The 19,911-nt window shown below is 41.3% G+C and overlaps 1 protein-coding gene across 14 annotated transcripts in view; it reads right to left on the bottom strand.

Moving 5' to 3' along the window:
• LOC138060844 (very long chain fatty acid elongase 7-like) overlaps positions 1 to 19,911 on the bottom strand; it is a 54,759-nt gene that overhangs the window by 20,663 nt on the left and 14,185 nt on the right. Inside the window, exons 1-3 of one of the 14 annotated variants that reach the window (XM_068926104.1) lie at positions 16,211 to 16,298; positions 1,812 to 1,968; positions 1,251 to 1,440 (exon numbers count right to left, since the gene is read on the bottom strand). The exons of 2 other annotated variants lie outside the window; for them this stretch is intronic. The gene's annotated coding sequence lies outside the window, so the exon portion shown is untranslated. Of the gene's footprint in view, positions 1 to 1,250; positions 1,777 to 1,811; positions 1,969 to 2,062; positions 2,085 to 5,039; positions 5,055 to 6,266; positions 7,221 to 16,195; positions 16,305 to 16,342; positions 16,403 to 19,911 lie in introns of those variants that run through there. 11 more of the 14 variants (XM_068926105.1, XM_068926108.1, XM_068926107.1 and 8 more) reach the window with 11 other exon arrangements.

The following is a 19,911-nucleotide window of genomic DNA, read 5'->3' as shown; positions in this document are numbered from 1 at the left end:
ACAAAATCATAAAATACAAATAAAATGCCTTAGCAGTAAGGAATTTTCTTTTAAAAATAAGAGTGTCCAGAATGCAATAAACCTTCCCAAAATCACAGAAGTCACACTGCCTGACTAATTTTTAAAATGAGGTTATTTTAAATGATGTATCAGAAGTGATTTACTTAAATTAAAAAAAAAAAAATCCAACTATTTAAGTTCAGTCCGTGTAGCTTGAAAAGTTCTAAAGAACATATATGCAACCCTCCCAAACACACGTGTTCGGAAAACAAGCACTGAAATCACCTCACAAAAACAGACACAAGGTACTCAGGGGAAAAAAAAGAGCACTTCTTTTTGATTTAAAAATGTCAATGGAAGTAATATTTTGTATCTAGGCTCCAGCAAGCTGTACTAACATTATTTCTGAAGAGGCCTTTAAAGAAATATGTCTTCATTTTTTATAAAAATGGGGAGTCTAGATGAGCCAAATGATGGAAAAGGCCATTTGAAAAGAGCAAAGTCATTTGCTGGCATCTGGTTTCCTGTGGCTCAGGAGACAGCAGAAGTAGTGGTCCCCTAACTGTAGCTGAGTTAAGGCACACAGCTTCGCAGAACCAATTTCAAGTTTGACCATTACCTTTACGGGAGAGGCAAATGTGGACAATAAGATCATTTACACCAGCAAACAATGTGCATTTTCACAATCAAAAAAGCCACAAATACCACGGCAAACCATGTGAAGACAGCCTCCTTGTAACAAGAGGTAGATACCAAGCTGTTGCAAGCGCTCAAATTCTGTTAGTACACAAAGGCTATTGGTGATCCTTGTAAGGGGAATTACTGGTATGCCTCAAGCATTTTTTTTTTTTTTAGGAGAACAATAAATTTCTCACATTCCTTTGCTTAACCCACATGAAAGATATTTGCCATTCTTTAGGCTACTCTATTCCCCCTACATAGAGATTTTAAACATTGAAGGAGATACCAAGATTGGCTTTTAAACAGCAATTTTACAACAGAAGTTTTAGCACCAATGGCCATTACACAGAAGACAAGCGAAGAAAAGAACCCTCACAGAACTGAGCAAAATGAAACAATCTCACCGGGAATCTAATGCAAGCTTTGCTGTTCTGGAAACCAGCCTCCGAAGCTCAGCGGTCACTCGCGTTCAGAATTCACGTTAGAGAGCAAAGCTAAGAATTAGCAAGATGGATAAACTATTTTTACACATATATTTTAGCAAAAGACAGGAAAATACAATAACGTACAAATTTCCACCAGGATAATTTCCACTTGCAGCCGATGCCAAAAGCAAAGATTCAGGAGCGTACGCAGGTCAGGGCCCAGAGCAGGCAGTCTGATAACAACGGGGGACCCTCTGTCTCCAGAAACCCTAGGCAGGCAGTGAAAGCCTACAGAAAGGGTTGACTCGGGCAGGTCTGATTTCAAAATGATAACCTAGGAAATAAGAGTAATACTGACTTACATATTCGGGCACAATTATGAAACTTCAGTATTTCAGAATCACTTAATGTGCTATTGTAATTCTGTCCTCAGAGTTCACAAGGCAGTTAAACCAGAACATTTCACAGATCGTATCTTTAGCTTTACCTGGGAAGTACTAGCTCTGCCCTTTCCATCTCCCCAGATTGCATGGTTATACAATCACACATATTGTAACTACATTACTCCTTACACCACAAGGCAAACAAATACAAACTGCCTATTTATTACATCAGATTGATTACTCACCTATATTCTGCAACCAAGTTTAAAATTGTCGTTAGATGTCACCTATTGTTACCGACTTCCCTAAGAGTTTTCATTACCTTTCTGATCCTTTATGCCTTCTCTCAACCACATAATCCATTTTTGGAAAGCCTCATCTTACAGACAAGTTGGCTACTTCCTGCTTAGCATTAGGTGGTCTTCTCTTTCTTCTTAAGATGACTTGTAAACACCGCTCCTGTTAGATGACAGTTCTGCCTAAATCAAGTAGAGAAAGCACGCAAGGCAATTCTGTAATGGAGGTCTTCCGAGAAATTTCCAAGTTCTGAGAGAGGTATTAGTTAGTTGTTACCTTGATTAAATTTCAGATAGTCCTTCCCAAAAAACAAATCCTAATTCATTATAGTGCATCAACAATTTCTCCATGTATATTTTGCATTAGACATTGGAGAGGGAATAGTGCAAGTTCCTTAAAAAAAAAAATCCTAAAGATATGAAAGAGATTTAGAAATCTAGCATCTACTTAGATTTAGAAATCTAGCATCTAGAAATTTAGCATCTACTTGTAAAATCCACCATTGGCAGTACTCAGTCAGAGATCTGATAGTTACCCCGTACCTTTATTGAACTATGTACAGAGTACCTCTTTATTTAATGCTTTGCTTTTCAAACTAACATCAAATCTGTCATTTACCTACACGAATAAAGCATTCTGTAAGCAGCAGAACTAGTGAAAACATATTTCATTTTAATCACATGTCCCATTGTTTTTTTGCCAGCCTAATGGATTTTCCATTCTGATGCCACCTAAAATAAAGACCAAGTCATGTTTCTTTCTACACCTGCCTACGAATTCAATTGTTAAAAGATCTGATACTGGAGACTTCACAGCAAGGCTAAACAGCGATAACAGAGATAGAAAAGCTCCTTCCTTTGGGAACTGTTTCAAGTCTTTCACGTGCAGCAGATGTGGCGCTGCTGTTTGCAGGCAACAGTGGGTGCCTTCTCTCTGTCTTCTTACACCACCCATCCACTTGCAATGGCTGAATGGAGGAACCGCCCAAATGCGCAGTTCCACAGCATGACATGACAAACCATCTGGTCCTCAGGCAGCTGCAGGAGGAGCCCCAGCAGTGCACTGACCCAACTGAAATCTGACCCTTTCAGGGAATGGTTATTTTTCAGTCAGATCAGCAGGTGCAGCTGAAAGAGCTCATGCAAGGAAAAGGGGGAGAACACAGCACCTGGGATGTGCAGAAAGGGAGGGAGGAGGGAGCAGCAGCTCAGCCGTAGACGAGCTCATGCTGATGGTGAAACCACATAGGAAGAGTACAGGGATTATCAAGTCCAGTCCTGCACAATCATTGACAGCCGTGTACTAGAGCTTTAGACAGAACTGTGCACACTGCACCTCTGTCCATCACAAACCACAAGAGCAATTCACAACACAAGAACTGAAGCCACAGAAATTACATTGAGCTACAATAAGGCAGTGAGGGATCCAGCATCACTAATATCTTAAATTACCTGCTGTCACAATGATGTAAATGAAAGTGAACCTAGGGACTAATGTCCCACATGACACAGAAAGGCACATCAAGCCCAAACAGCCCCCACAGGCACAGTCTGGATGGGAGTTTCCTTACAAGACTGAACAGGATTATCAACTTCACTCAAGTATGAAGAAGATATATTGGGCAGGCACCTGAAAGAATTCCCAGTTTCACTGGGAAAACAAACACCATGGACATTAGCATATCTTCCCCAATTTTCTCTCGCTGCATTTCCAGTGTTTGAGCGAAAGGCAAAAACACAAAAGAGTTAGGGGAAAAGCTGCTAGAATTCAAACTTGGTATCAATGCTCCCCTACCTTTACGAGGAACTCTAGTTGACCATGCTTGCATGTCACTCGTCCCACAGACGACTAATCTACCTATTTTCTTCTCCATACTGTGAGCTGCTCTGGCGCCCAGTGTATAATAGACACTGCCACTATTGGTGCCTCAGTGCATGCCTCGCTCTTGGCACTCAGATTTCACTTCAGTTCTGCAACACTGCCTCACGAAGTCACCTACTCTTGTCTGCATGGTGAGCTGTAACACGTTGCATGACTACTTTCACCTGGAAGTCAAAATAAGGTTTGATTTCACCTACGATGTCATTATCTTTATTACTGCGACCTCTTTTCCATTAGATAAGAGTACATCATTACCCTTATGAAAAACTCTGGTGAGGTATTCATTTAATATTTGGGCCATCTCTGACTCAGGCTAATCTTCTCATCCAAAGGGCTAGCTCTTCCTTTTTTGTCCTTGTTAATTATGTGACCAGAAAACTTTGTGCAATGTTTTAATTTTTCTCCCAAGTCCGATCAGCTAAGCTTTGGGCCACTTCAACTAGGCTTTCACAAAATGAGAACTGGGAGCTAAACAGTTGTAATGCAATCTTATGTTTTCAGATGCACAAAAAATGGTGCTAACACACACACACACACACACACACACACACACCCCAATGTTCCACATTCATTCTGCAAGTCAATATGAAGAGCTTTACTCATTTTGGTTTCTCCCCTATAGTAGGGATAGTTCTGATTTCATATATTTTTATATATATATAAAAAAATATATGAACTGTTTTATATATATCTGTGATATTTCAAAAGTGCATGCACATTGTTAGTAACCAATGCAGAATATAAAACTCCATACTGACTTAGAAGGGTAGGGAGTGGTATTTAAGCTAGCGTGCTCTGCTTTTTTAACTTGAATTTGTGCCATTAACTTTATTAAAATTAATATACTTCTATGTTCTATACACAATTTACAGATAAGCTCTAAAAAGATGTGTATGGTGGAAGAGTTAACTAAATACTTGGAATGAAAGTGACTGAAGATCTCTGAAGACAACAAAAGTTAGCATTTTTGAAGATTAAGAACAAATGGGCACAAAATAAGATTAGCAATGCTGAATTTCTTCTTACGTAGTGATGAAAATTGCTTGTTTTACATATACACTGTAGTTTTCTGAATGTTAAATGGTAAGACTCTTTTCAGCTTTTCTACCATTTCTCCTTTCAGGGAGAAACATACGGGATACACATCAGAGCATCCTTGTATCAGTTCTCATTACCTTCTTCATACACCCTGACCACGGGCAGGCCACAAGCAAACAGATTCAGCTAATGTTGCCAAGATTTGCGTTCACTCAAAAAATCTTCCTACCTCTTTTCTGTTATACCATTACACAAAGTTTGTATCATTCTTGTACTTTCAGGTAGGAGGGCTTAGAATTGACTCTAGTTATGAATACTATTGCTTGTAACTTACTTGCCTGATTGAAGCATATGATGCGAAAACATGCAAAAAAAGACATGAGTGAGTCCCCTTCAGCTGCAAGCTGAGCTATTGGGCTGCTCAGTCATATCATCCATCCTTATCAACCATTAATAGGAGAATTGCATATGAAAATCTCACACATCAAATCAATTACAACAGAAACAGTTTGTTACCAAGAGCTGGTTAAAAAAAAAAAAAAAAAAAAAAAAAGCTCAGTTTGTATTTACCCATCATTTAACAGAACAATTAAATATATCATTGTTAAATAGTCACTATTGAGGGGACTCAGTTCAACTCTTTGGAAGCTAAACAAGAATAGAGATGCAGAACAAGACCTCAGCTTACAGAGGAAACTCCTTAAAACAAATGGAAATAGGATTTGTTACACAGGTAACATCTTCCTAATCTGGCTAATACCTATGGAAAAAAGTAGACAAGCCTTCTAATTTTCAAAGACATCTTGTTACCATATATTCAATGTCAATATATCTGTGGGTATTCAGCACTGGAGAAAATTAAATACAGAAAAAAAAACCCCATAAATTTCCACTTGATAGACAGAGATGTGGAGATGGTGCTGTCTTTGTAATATCAAAATACAGCAAAAAGGAATTTCACAGGAAGGGGAGAGAAAAGAATTGTTACCTTAAAAATTCAATATTCACTCAAAAAAAGAAGAGATGAGCAAGTAAAGTGAAAAATAGTCACCAATACCAATGGAAAAAGCATATTTCTACAGTAACATCCTGCCTATAGCATACACTCAGCTCAGCACTGTCACTGTAGATAAAATGACATTAGCTTTGCATCATTATATGGCATTTTATTGCACCAGCTGGAGTCTTGCTGGGTTCGGAACATTAGTAAGTAGTAGCACTGATAACACCTGTGGGGAGTTGCATATATTATTTTGTTTAGTTTTTGTAAACTGCTGTATTAAAGACTGAACTGCTCCCACACCACTACCATGCTGACTTGGGCTGACTTCCCTTACCCTTGTTTCCCACCACCTGCACTTGTTCAACCTACCTACCCCTCTGGGTCCTAAGCAGATACCTCAGCTGAGCAGCAAAATAATGCATTCTCTCTGCTCCAATTTTGCTTGTGCTGCACTAGGTGGGTACATACACAGGCATGAATTTTAAGTAAGGCTGACCTAGAACTGTTAATGGCAGCCCTCCCCCCCCCGCCTTTTTTTTTTTTTTTTTTTAAAGCTACCATGCAGCATAGTGGACATGCTGTTGAGTGCTGTCAACATGAGGAACGTGGCACCCCTTAGGAGGCTCTTCCAAAAGAAAGCAAAAACCAGCTGCGCGGGCACATCCACACGGCGCAATGGTGAACCTTAGGAAATGCAACACTGGCAGTGACTGCTGAAGAGCGAGAGGTGACTTTAGGGTGAGAGAAGTCATTTTAAAGGAAATTGTGCTAAGCAGGTTTTCAAACTGAAGTACCAGAGCACTGCTTATAAACGAGAAAGTATGCTCACATAATCATAACAAATCCCATTGCTTACAAGTTCAGTCTTGGCAAATCAACTATTGTTGTGAATGCCCTTTTTGAAGTGTTCCAGGAAGCTACTGCACAGCAACATCTTAAGTCTTTCCAATCCAGACACGGTAAGTTGGAGAGGTGCAGTTGGAGGCCCCAAATCATTGTGGGTGCAATGACACATAAAGGCGTGGGCTTTTTTGTTTAAAATCAACAGCCTGAGATATTTCTTCACCATGATGAAAGATTTAGTTAGTTACTGCAAAACAATCACTAATATTAGTGTCAGGAAAACCATTAAGGTACATCATGCCAGTGTTTGGAGACTCGGGTCTTAGCCAGCTGGAGTAAGAGAACGCTGGCTTTCTGCAGCGGTAGGGACATGAATAGAGTTCTAATTTCTCTTAACAGCTTGTGAGACTCAGTTTTCCTCCTGCATCCCAAAGAGGATTTCCACTTAGAAAGAAAGAATTGGTTTATACTTAGCTGGAGTTACTGAAGAAGTGAAATACAGTTTCAGAAATTGAGGTGAGGCAGAAATGCCTTACAAAAAAGTAAGATGTTTCCCAGTATCTGCTGTATTCTGTACTCAAGGGAGGAATCGCAGAGGGTGGAGAGCAGAAGGCAAGGAGACATCTGAACTTTAGGGACAGCTGGAGGAAGTGTCCCTGCAGAATAATCCTGTAGTCAAAAAAAAAGACACTGTCCAGATTGCATTGTGCTTCTACTTTGAGGCCAGGGATGCATAGAGGTAAATTAGTATATTATAAACTCCCATTTGATTCTGTTTGAAATTCGAGTAAGCTTTTGGGTACCACCAAAGCTCTCCTGGATGCTGCCTCTGCACAGCTGGCAACTCTCCACAGCACCCTTCCCTTCAGAGGAAATGTCTGCATCCCTTGCAGGGTGATCCAGTTTCACAGAGGCTGGGCACATGGTAGGAACACAAGAAAGGGAGCACCTTTGCTTTGACTCAGTACTATAAGAGCAATTCCAAAAACGCTCTTCTCCATTTACTCTCCCTCTGTCTTGTAAATGTTTGTCTTTAGCTTAGTCTTCTCCATGGAATGAGTAGCTGCCCTCCCAAGGGCTAAAGAGGTGTTGGACTTCCAAAGGGCATCCTGTGAAAGCACTCGGGGTCAGGACTCAATAAACAGGACAAAACAGGGCCATCATAGCTGCCTACGAGCATTAGAAAGAGAAAAAGAAACATCCAATCAAGATGACTCAGAGCAGCAGAAGGCTTAAATAGACAACAAGGAGGTCACTCCAAGGACAAAGCAATGCTGTGAGACAGTCATCAGATGTCAACCTAACCGCTAGAAATGATTCTACCTCAAAAGCTTCCGTGAAAGTAAAATTCTCCACGAGCTAAAACAGTTAATTGACTTGATTAGCAAAAGCATCTTAAAAAATTTTATTAAACTAGATCTGGTTATACACTTCAACTTAAAAAAAGTTTCTGTTCCTCATTCAGTTTCCCAGTAGGCAGCATGCAGTGGTTGGCACAACACAAAATGCAAAGTAGAGGCTGACATTATGGATAAAATACATAAATGACATGATACAGCCATGAAGGTTTTTATTTCTATTCTAAATCTATTTACCTAGACCTTAGTTTCTTTGCTAACAGGAATTTTTTTAAAAAAGCCTTCAGTATTTGACACTTTCAGGAAGCTCAAGAACAGCGTGTAAAGCACCATTTTACAGGCTGTGAGTTTGTAACATTGGATTTTTCAGACATCGCTTAAAATATTGAATAGTAACTTAAGAACAGAATGAAATACACTCCATTAATGTATAGGTTTATCACAGGTACATTGTAAGGCACAATTCTACCTGGGAAAACTACTGAATACTTTCCATTTTGTATCAGTATCTTCCAGTGCCATAACAGCAATGCAGTTTTCATCATCCTTCAAGCACTCAGAGGCTCCCCAGGACCACAAGACATCGCCACAGATTAAAACAGATCAGTTCACCTAGATAGTGTGCACAGATGAACCTGGTACATCAGGCCACGGCAACTGCACTTATTTTTCCCTCTTTCTGATCCTGAAAGATTGCCAAATACAAATAGCTCAAAAAGTTCATTCCATCAGCAAAGTACATTAGGTAGTAGATGTACCACATCAGAACAACACAGGAGACAACAATACTTTCAGTGCAGAAGCTTGGCAAGAAATGAATTACTCAGCCTAAGACTAATGCTCCTGTAAAACATCAGCATACAAGAAGCAGACAAGTGTCTAATAGTCTACTCAGCATACAACAGCAGTAAAGGAAAGGAAAACTGGAATCCCTCCAATATAAAGAAAGATTAAGCTTATATATAACTATGCATTTCAGTTACCAAAAAAAGGGCTGACAGAGCATTTTTTCACGTACAGACTTCTGAGCTTCACAGAAGAGGTCAGAAAAGAAAGGGCAATTTTTCCATCACCTAGAAGAGTACAGTAAATCTGTGAGCAAGATTAAGGTCTTGAATTCCAGTTCAATACTCCAGTCATTATGCAAAACTACCACATCACATATTGCAGCCTGAGCCTAAAGCAACACCACAGCCTTCATCACCCAAGCAGTTTCTACCGAGGCACAGTAGTTTCTCTTCTACCGTTGCCATCCATATTCAAACCAAGGAATTCACTTTTTCACCCACAGTCAGCCCTCTTCATACACCTTCTATAGCAGCAGGTTTGCCCAGCTGACTGCATCCAAAAAGCCTGCTGCTTTTCCACTGACTGGGATGGAGGACTAAGCCTCTTTCCACTGCTACTGTCTCAAGAGCTGACTCAAGGTAACATAATTTTGCCACCTGTAAAAACAGCTCTCTTCCTTAGCACAGGAGTCTCTTTAGATTCAATTAAGCATTGTCCAATGCTCTGGCACCTTGGATGAAGGCAACTGATGAGGTGGAGAGTACATCATAAAAGGACTTACGTAAAGCCTCTGCAGGATAAAAGCAAGAGGGTCAAACTGCATAATTTCCACAGCTCCAGAAGCAGTTTTCCCTTCAATAACTTTAGAGGTAGGTCAAATGGGGTATCCAAGCTGTTCAGCTTTAAAGTGTAGTACCAACCTCATTTCAATGGACTGGGAAGAACACAAAGAAAAATCAGAAGCCAGTGTTTTCCAGCTCATATCCAGGAATCTTTTTTCCCCCATAACTTTTACATAAACTCCTCTACCTGATCAGTGGACCATTTCAGTTTATGAGAAGCAGTTTCCGAATAATCTCAATTTAAACTAGGAGTTTTCTTACCCCAGAACATTTCAAACACTCACTAAAAGGTTTCTGAATGGAGGCAGAGAGCTCACATCTTTTGCTCTCCCTCCACCCAACTTCTTCTGTAGTCCAAACTGTACGAGTCGTGTTCACGGTTAGAATACAATAGGAGTGGATTTCCTGAACACCAGAGCCATGCACTAAGCAATTAGCAAGCTTCTCTATGGTTTCTTACTTCTTGAAGTAAAACTGAACTTGAGCAGGCTCCTCTTCAACAAGTTAACTTAATACAAAATAAAAGGTGATACAGAAACAATATTGCTGGGACAATAATATCCATTCAGGTGATCCAAGGTAACATCTGTAACAACATTCCCTGAAACACTGCTGTTTTGTGAAAGGTTTAGTTTCAAAGTTGACAGTGAATGCTTAGCTTACTACATCAGCCTCTTGGCTTTTATACGTTGTTCCTCCCATACATCTCAGCCACAAGAGATAAGGGTGGACAGGTCACTTCTAAAATGCATTACAATAATTTCATTAAGCTTGTCGCATCCATCCCGTACAGTTAAAAGTCTCAAAAATGAAGCTTGTATTTCAGTACTGAAGAGACAAGCCACAGAGCTCTGACGATAAAAGTGATTAGAGAATCTAGTTTAATCCAGATATTTCCAACTATATATCTCAGCAACTAAAAAAGGAATTATAACGGATGTTATAAATGTAAATATTGTAGAATACACTATTCAGTTGAAATGTATTTACATTTAGGCAATCTTCACCTTTACAGGAAAAGGCAACATTATCAGCTATTACTCCTCTGAATAAGTGATTGACATTTCCATGTTGCCCATCCCTACCTACTCATAACAATACATGGTAAACAAGTATCATGACACTTTCTTTGCAGAATAAACAAGCACACCTGACCTATAACACTGATATTCTTAATGCTTCAGCCAATACCTTTTAATTACAAAAAGGTATTTTATCAAAAGAAAATAAAAGAAAATATTGGCTGTAAAGGCCAAAGGGACAAAATTCCAATTTTAAACATTTAAAAAAAAATACTGTATTTCAAAACTAGACTAAGCAGAGAGAGTTTTTCATCAAAAACATCTCTTCTCTTCCACCAGTGACAACAGCTCTAATGCAAGAAGTTTCTCTGTCACCTTGCACTCTTCCCAGGTCAATCACAAAACATTAGTTTCAACCACTTATAACAGTTTCCAGTATTTCTACTGTCTAAATGATTAGGCAAAACCCAATCAAAAACCATTTGCCAGCTCTGCTAACTTTCCTGAAAGAAAGGGAATGGTACCAATGTGAAACGTATCCATACCTTGAAAGCATACAGAGAAGCACTGAATCAGGTTATTGTGGCTTTGCTTTAAGCTGTTTCAGGATTGATCATACAATTCAAATTATTTCCAAATCAACAAACTAATCTTTGTGTTTCAGACTCTGGCATGAATTGTTCCCTTCTTTTGTTAGAAGACAAAGAATAAAAGGAGTGAAGTTATTCCTCGTGGGCTGGTGGGTTTTTTCTTTCTTTAAAAAAAAAAAAAAACTCAGACATACCCATAAACCTATATACAGTAATTACAATACTGACATTATCTTGAATTCCAGTCCAGGAGATGCCTAGGGGTACTTTTATAATCTTTGCACTGTGCATACTATTTGTTTGTGTTTCCTGGTGCATCATACGGAATTAGGTTCATATTCACACAAGTTTGGCTGAAGTACTGCCTTTAAAACAAAAAAAAAAAAAATGGTTTTGAATAGAGCCTCCAAGCATGGGACCCAGTTTGCAAGGCATTGTATCAATATAAAAGATAATCCAAACTGCAAAGAATTCACCATGCAATTAAATACCCAGAGGCAATGCGTAGGGATTCATGAAGCTGCTACAAGAGGCTTCTCTTGAATATTGACTGCTCAAGGAGAGCAAGTTCACAGGCTAAGTTTGGAATTTTAAGAGCACTTTTTTAATGGTGGCAATATCATCTTAATCCACCCCTACACCCATTACTCATTCCTGCTCCCACATCACCCTTTACTTGTGCTGGAACAACTGTTTTTGTGGCAGCATAATAAAACAGATTGGGAAACTCATCAAGGGTGGGGGAAAACAACCCCACAGAAAATGGAGCGTTATTTTTAACCCAGACCAGTTCCTCAGCACAGCCCAGCGCTGGCCTACACCAAGGGTTATACCAGCATAACTGAAAAAAAGAGGCACAAGGGCATAAGTACTTAAGATAAAAGAAATGCTGGTGAAACTACAACATATTCGGACTAAGTTGGTATCATTAGCTGAGTGGAGATAAGAGTGTTTATTGCCTTTACTTTGATGAGCAATAAAGCCCTGACACAGTTAAGAGGGGCAATATGAATTCCTTTGCTCCTGGCAAACAATTATGATGATTCATAGAGTTTATTTATTAACATCTGCATTTGTCCTCCTTGTGACATCTTTGTCACTCCACAGTTGGAATCCAGAGCTTGTTTTGGGCTGCATAGGCTTTAGCAGTGGAAGTTTAAGAGTAACATTAGTTTTGTATGCTGGCTTAGGATTTCAAGGAAAAAAAAAATCCTGCTGAAATTTGGTTCCCCTGATTCTCTTTGATTATCAGGAGGATAACAACCAAAATATGGTATATACCTGTTATGCTCTAAACCGTCTAGGCGTCTCATATATTACTTAATTTATGACTGCATATAGATCTTTTCCTGCCAACATCATAAGTAAAAAAAACACATTTCTTGCAACATCATAAGCAAGCAGAATATAAGCTGGAGAATACATGAGGGCAAAAAAATATCCAAAATAAGCTATATATACACATCAACAAGCACATGGAAAGCATTTTACTACATCATACATGGTATTAGCATATTACAAAAAAAAAAAACCCTCACCATTTCCTGTTCAGAGGTCAACATTAAACACTGAAACCAAAGATAAGTAATAAAGCAGAGAGATATCATAGATGCTGTATTATCTCTCATAAGGGTAGAAACTTTCAGATTTAATATCAACTGAAATATTTTTTTTTCTATTGCTTTTTGGATTTCATCTACGTTTTAGAAGAACAGAAAAATTCTGGACTGCAACATCACTTGTAACTTTTCAAAACTTCTTGTAAACTGAACACCTCATAACAGACTACAAAAAATAAAACTGTATTGCGTGACCCGCTTTGAATTCTATTTTCTCTCCCTGTAAAGGAAAGTACAATTAGGTATAAAAAAATATTTTGTTAATTGTATGTTTTTATTCTAAGAATCCAATATTTTCAAGTAGTAGAAGGTCTACTCTTCACTGCTAGTGCTGCACGTGCCTTCTATAGACGCAGTGCTTAGCCTGGACACTGGAGGCAGGACATTGGTCCATCCATCCCACTTTCCTATTCTCATCCCAGAGCAAGCATAAGATCTGCTCTCCAGCACTGCAGAACAATGGAGAGCAAATGCCCAGCTTTTAATGTAATTTCTTTTTTAAATGAGCAGAAAGCTCATAAAATTAAATCTAAAACAACTGCGAAGCTTTTGTGATATGCTTTAAATCTTTTTTATGGTAATAATCATTCTTAGCAGTCCCTGCTCGAGTTTCCTTGCGCTTCGCTTCTGCCCTTTCGGTTTCAGAGGAAGCTTCCAAGTACAGATTAGCCTCCTCCTGAATAGTTAGAAAGGCCTATCAGAACTTCAGCTACTGTTTGAAGCATCTATAAATGCCAATAGAGAAAGATGTAATCGAACTTGACAGTTCTCAAACTTGAGGGCAATGAGGAAAATAAAAAAAAAATGTACTTGTGCTATTCTGCTGTGACTTAAGGTAAGAAAAGAAGAAGAGTGAAAAGCTGTTCTGGCAGACAAAAGAATAGCAAGAGGAACGGAGGAATAGTATTTCTTTCTTTTCAGCTACACAGGATTAGGGAAGTAACTTCAAACTTCAGACACCCACTAGCCAGAAACCGATATTAAAGTTAAACCATAAAATGATTTTTACAAACAGCTATGCCACTGAAAGATGGCATCATCATCATCTGTTCAGCCTTGCCTATCTGCCATAGTTCAATGATTCATATTTTACAAATGATCCCTATTTGTAGCAAGATAAAGCAAGCCAGATGTGTTGACTCCACTGTCACGAGCTAAACTATCTCATTTTGTCCGGAGCAGACCAGGGAGCACTCACACCATTGCCCAGGGGTGGCAGCCCCAGACAGCAATGATGAGTGTGGTAAGTGCCAGTGAAAGACACCATCTTAAGTCCGCAAAACTAGATCCAAAAGAGGACAAACGCATACAACTTCACAAGTAGCTAACAAAGATTCTGGAAGGGATCCCAGCTCCCTTCCACTTCCTGTACCTGAATAGAGCAAAGAACTGACTTCCTACCATTTCCTTTAGCCACACACACGCCTCCTACGTTTGGGTGTGGGTTTGTTTACTCCTCTGCCTCATTCAACATCTGCTAACAGTTCAAAACCTGGCAGGGGCAGGCCACTGGAACAGAGGAGATGAAATTTAAATCAGAAGTACTGAGTAGAAATAGATTCACATGAAAGAGCAAGAGCTCTTGCAAGAGTGCAAGGTAGAAAAAAAAAAGTTAGCCCCTTTTATTGCAGCAGAGTGAAACAAAGCTAGGAAGAGAACAGCACTAAGAACAACACAGAGTATGCAGTCAGCAAGGGCAGTCGAGTTATGTTGGTATACAGAAATATACCTGATTAATTCTTTTGCTGGTGTGTAAGTAGTTGATAGATATGTCATGGTATTCAGCTAGCTTCATAACTAGTCAAGTCCTATTCGGCATGTATAATTTGACTAATGCCATGGCATCTTTCCCAACACATTCCATGAATATTGCTTCCTGTACAATAACCTGCCTTACTGTAGCTGTAAATAAGTACTACTTAATAGAAAACTGATTGACACATTATAATGAAATGCCATAAAGCTGTGTTATTTCCCTGCACTTGCAAGAAAGGTGCTGCCTAGGAGGACTGAGAAGCATGTTTGTCTTGGTTTTTACACCCTATGTTTCTGTACTTACTTCAAGTAAACATGCCTAAACAGAAACGTTCCCAGTCCAAAGTAAAGCATTTTCAGGGTACATCCACACTGCCTAATAGAGTGTAAATAAGCAACAAAGATATCACTACCCAAGCCAGCTGTAAGCAAGCCAGACTGTGTCATAGCCAGCATCCCAGATGCTGAGCAGCAGAATAAATTAGGCAGTGCCGAATTCCCAAGCTGTCAGCACCAGCACCGGGCTGCTACCGACAACCAGAAAAACTCGTTCAAACTACTCCCACATGGTGATCTCCAGTATGGATAGACACTCAGTTCCGGGCAGGACTGAGTTACAGCAAAGTAAGGAAAGAAGGTACCATACACGGCTGTAAGGTTCTAACAGCTTTAGGCAACTTGATTTCCTCTACAAGCAAGCAAAGAAGTCAGTAAAAGTTAGTCTGCAGCTTCACATATGTCTTGGATGGACCCATGTACAATGGACTCGGTTCTATTTTAGGGGCGGTAAGGCCTAAAACCCAGTTGGAATCAGCTCAAACAAGCAACATAGATCCACGCTCACAAAGGACAAGTCCAAGAGCCTGGCGTGATACAGCCTTGTCGGCCATGTGCACCAGCAACCGTTCTTATTTCCTCATCGCATCATGTTATTGACGCTGCCAGTCCTTAGGGTTGTACTCACCAAGCACACTAACACCAGAAGACCTGTCTCACCTCAAGAGAAAGATAGCAGGCCAGGCAGAGCTGCCCTGCTTGTGGCTAGCTAGACAACCCCTGACTAGACATCATCCTTCCAGCCTTACACTTTAATATCACCTTAAGCACATGGGCCACAACCCTCCCCTGGCTGTCTCCAACTGTAACCCCTGCAGAGGAAGAGGCCTCCATTTCTTGCCAACTCTTCTCTCTTGGGTGTGGAATCACAGATGGCATTTTTTAAGAATAAAATCCTTGATGCAGCCCTACTGCGTAAGGCAGAGGCCTTCCCCATGTTTCACCTTTGGTGCTACTTGCTCTTCAAGATGGGGCAATGAGCTCAGCATGCACGATAGTCTGCAGGGCACAGCCGGGGGCTTGGGGAACGGGCACCGCGAGGCGCGGCCCCAGCTGCCCCAGCCCGGCGAGCGCAAGCCCGGCGGGAGCGTGGCCCGGCGGACGCCCGTGCCCTCGTGCAGACACGGAGGGGCCCGGGGCAGACGCGCCCCCTCGCCCTCGCCCCCGCCCGGCCCGGCCCGGCCGCCCCGGGGCTGCGCGCCCTCCGCCGCGCTGGGCACGGCGCGCCCCAGCCGACACCCCGCGGCCGCTCCCGGCGGCAGGTAGCGGGCCCCCACCCCACCCCGCGCCGGGCCGGAGCGGAGTTTCCCCGAGCGCCCCCGGCAGCACTCACGCGGCGCGACCCCACCTGTCCCCGCAGCCGCCGGACAGCAACTGCTCCGCGGCCCGGCCCGGCCCGGCCGGGTGGTGGCTCGGACCGGCCCCCTCCTCCCCTCCCCTCCGCCCCGCCCGCCCCGGCGCCGCCCCCCGCCGCGCTCACCCCCGCCGGGGCGGGCGGCCCTGAGTCACCGGCCCCGCCCGCCCGCGTAGCCCCGGCCCCGCCGAGGGGGGCGGCCCGGCCCGTCTCACGCGGCTGCGCCCTCGGGTGCGGCGGGGTGTGAAAAACGCGAGAAAAAAGATCTGTTTTCTCCCTGTTGCAGGACCCACCGCTGCGGTGTTCAAGTGTTTCTCCTGGTGCCTGTAGCTCGCTTATTAGTACTTCCCACAAGCACGGGGAACTGCAGAACTTCGGCATGACTTCGTTATGCTGAGGGATCAACGACCACTGAGGTTCACTGAAGGCAAAGCTAGGAAGGCTGAATAATTCGTTGTTTTAAAAAAATTAAGTATTGAGCTAATCCTGACCAGTTGTGCGTTAGGTCCTACTCTCACCCCAAAGAGACTGCAATATGTGTACGTTCCCTGCTTTGAAACTATCCTGGATGAGGATAATTTCCCCCAAATAACTCCGATCTAGAGAAATATGGAGCCCAATGACGGGTTATGGGGAATTTCTGAAGTGTAAGGAGGTGCTTCATTTTCGTTTGTCTGTCACTTAAGTCCATAGAAAGCTATAAAATACAGCCTTTGAGATGACAAGCAAGGAGATAACACCTTGAATCAAAAGAAGAGGCAGAAATAAGGAGCAGAGAGGTGTAAAGGTAAAAGTGAAGAAAAGAGGGAAACTCCTTTTATGAGGTGTAGAGAAAAGATAAGATGGAAGAATGCAAGCTGTTGCTATGAAATTAATAATCAATGTGTAAGTGCAGAAGGGGTCTCTAAGTTGGAGGGCAGCAAGAAGTTTGAAACCACCACACCACAAGAAGCTTGAGTTCGCAAGAGGCAGAACCAACATAGAAAGCTTGTTATGAGAGTGAAAATACTACAAGGGGCTGAAAATCAGGTGATGCGACAGGGATGGAGAAACATAGGGACCCTGTAGAAATTCACATCACTGAGCAATTGATTAGGCTGGAGATTAGGAGGAGGACCTCGAGCTTTTGGGTTTGCTTCATGCTTCTGTTGGAACTGTTACGATTATGCTGAGTGAAGAAATCCTGAGGCTTTTAAGAGGACGTCTTAAGATCACTGGGTTTGGCTAAAAAGGGATATGAAGAAATAAAACAATCCATGCAGCAATTTCATATGTCTTACCCATGAAGAAAAAACAAACAAACTAATAACACCCCCCCCCCCACCTCTTAATTTTCAAAAGTTGGAAACTTCTTTGATTTCTTGCTTCAAACCACTTCTTAAGACATCAGCCAAGAAAAACTACAAAGAGACCTTAAAAGCTAGCACATCCCTGCTCAGGCAGAGCCTTTGGGAGCCTTAGACTAATAAATTTTGACTTCTCCTGAGGGCTGCGGCTGTGTGGCTCAATAAGCAACTAATATTCATCATGTGTTGTAGTATCTGTTTTCCCAAGCTTGATAGGGCTACCTTGGCTGAGATAAAATGGGACAGCATGCTGCGTAATAATAAAAATTAAGTAGGTCACCTGTAGACTTCAAAATGCCAGGCTGCTGTCATTAACACAAAAAACTAACAACAATTAGCAGATACAAACTAACAGCCCTAACACATCTGATGCCAACAGCACAGCTACTATTTGTCTCTTCAAACCAGATCCTCGTAAAGAGAGTATATGGCCTCACCTTTGGTATACTTCAGGAGCAAAGGTAGTTCTAATCATTGGACAAGTCTGAGAGAAGATAGAAATAATGGTTGACCTGCTCAGGGCAGGTAAATGATTAACATACAGTTATATGTAGCACAGGATAGGCAGCATGAAGGAGGGAGCTGTGCCCTGCACACACAAAGAAAGCAGAGCAACACAAGGCAAGACTAAGTCAGGGGCATTTAAATTTGGAAGCAAGAGGTAGTAGCAACTAGGCTTCTCAACGGTCAGCATGTCAAAGCTGCACATCACAGAGTGGCCAAGGTTGGAATTACCAAATTACACGAGAATTACCATTGAGCTAAGCAGCCTTTTGAGTTCCATACATTCATGATCTAAGAGCGGAGCAGGAGGAAACAGACAAAGAAACTGGAGACAATTCTGTGGGTTTTATAAGACACTGAAGACTCAGCTCCAGGTCTATGCAGAGTTAAGAACTGTGCTTGCTATGAATACTGCCAACCAATATTTGTCCTCATTTTGATACCTTACTAGAATTAAGATAGCTCAGATGCTACTCTTCTACTGACTAAAAGATTTTTAGACTGTCATTTTGTTGATGAGATGCTGTTTTAAGAGCCTTTTAGAGATTAGTATTCTCTAGAAATGTATTTGAAGCACAAAAACCTGAATATGGGAGAAGAATCAGAAGAAGTGCTCCTGTGTCTACTGGGGAATATTAACAGCATTGGAAACTTTTTAGGAAATGATTCCTAAAGTATTCCTACAAAGATTCATAGAAAAGTAATTCCATTACCTAATTACCAGCCAGTTTTATTCTTTATGTAATAGTTGCATTTGAATCCATTGTGTAGTAATCCACTATACCATGTGGGTCTCTCTTTGAACTCCTGATTCTTGTCACATGATTGCAGTCAAGAGATAGAAGTCTATATATTTCGTTTCATAGCTAATGACATTTCTTCTGAGACCTCTCATACCTGTAGTACTACCACAGGTCAGATATTTTAAGTTAGGCTTTTGAAACTAAAAAACAAAAAAACCCACCTATATATTTGGTTTTCTAAAAACATTTGCAAAAGGCATTAAGGACATCTTCCATTATTAAGCACCTACATGTAGAAATGTGGACATTTTCCATTATGAAAGAATGCACTGTGCTGGTGTTCTGTTACACCCAGAAGTTATTAGAGTTACAAGAGGCCCTCGTGTCACTGACAGCACATGTTAAAATGAGATGGTATAGATACGCTGGAAGGTATTGGTAGCAGCCATCAGAAAACTAGACTCTAGAGTCACAGATTTGGTCTAATCTAAAGAGTAAGAGAGAACCTTCTGTCACACTCAGTAGAAAGAATCTGTGCTTCTCTATGGAGTTAGATAGACAGCTACAGAAGCAGTTAAATCAACCAACTGCATGGCAAGATGCTGCAGCATCTTAAAGATTCTTTTCCTAGGACTGCTTACAATCTTCCAGTCCCTACAAATGATCAGTTACAACTGTGCAGGAGAGACAGTAAATAAGGAAAGCACGTACAAACAAAACTTCTGCAATAAGCCAAGAAACAGTTTCTCATAGGGATACTACCCTTATGGAAATCAGAGATTTTTCCCCTATTATCTTGGGGAACCACTGCTTATAAGGAAACAGGCTCCCACCAGAAAACATACACAGTTGTCTCAAGATTTTCTTTCTAAAGCTAACCCAAATCATCATGACCCTAAATCACAGAACGGATGAGGTTGGAAGGGACCTCCAAGATCATCTAGTCCAACCTCCCTGCTCAAGCAGGGTCATCTAGAACACACTGCCCAGGATCACCTCCACGTGGGTTTTGAATATCTCCAGGGAAGGAGACTCCACTACCTCTCTGGGCAACCTGTTCCAGTGCTCAGTCACCCTCACAGGAAAGAAGTTTTTCCTCAGG

The sequence above is a fragment of the Struthio camelus genome, chromosome W (genome assembly GCF_040807025.1).
Source record: "Struthio camelus isolate bStrCam1 chromosome W, bStrCam1.hap1, whole genome shotgun sequence".
NCBI classification, from domain to species: domain Eukaryota; kingdom Metazoa; phylum Chordata; class Aves; order Struthioniformes; family Struthionidae; genus Struthio; species Struthio camelus.
This window is presented reverse-complemented; position numbering and strand designations above follow the sequence as displayed.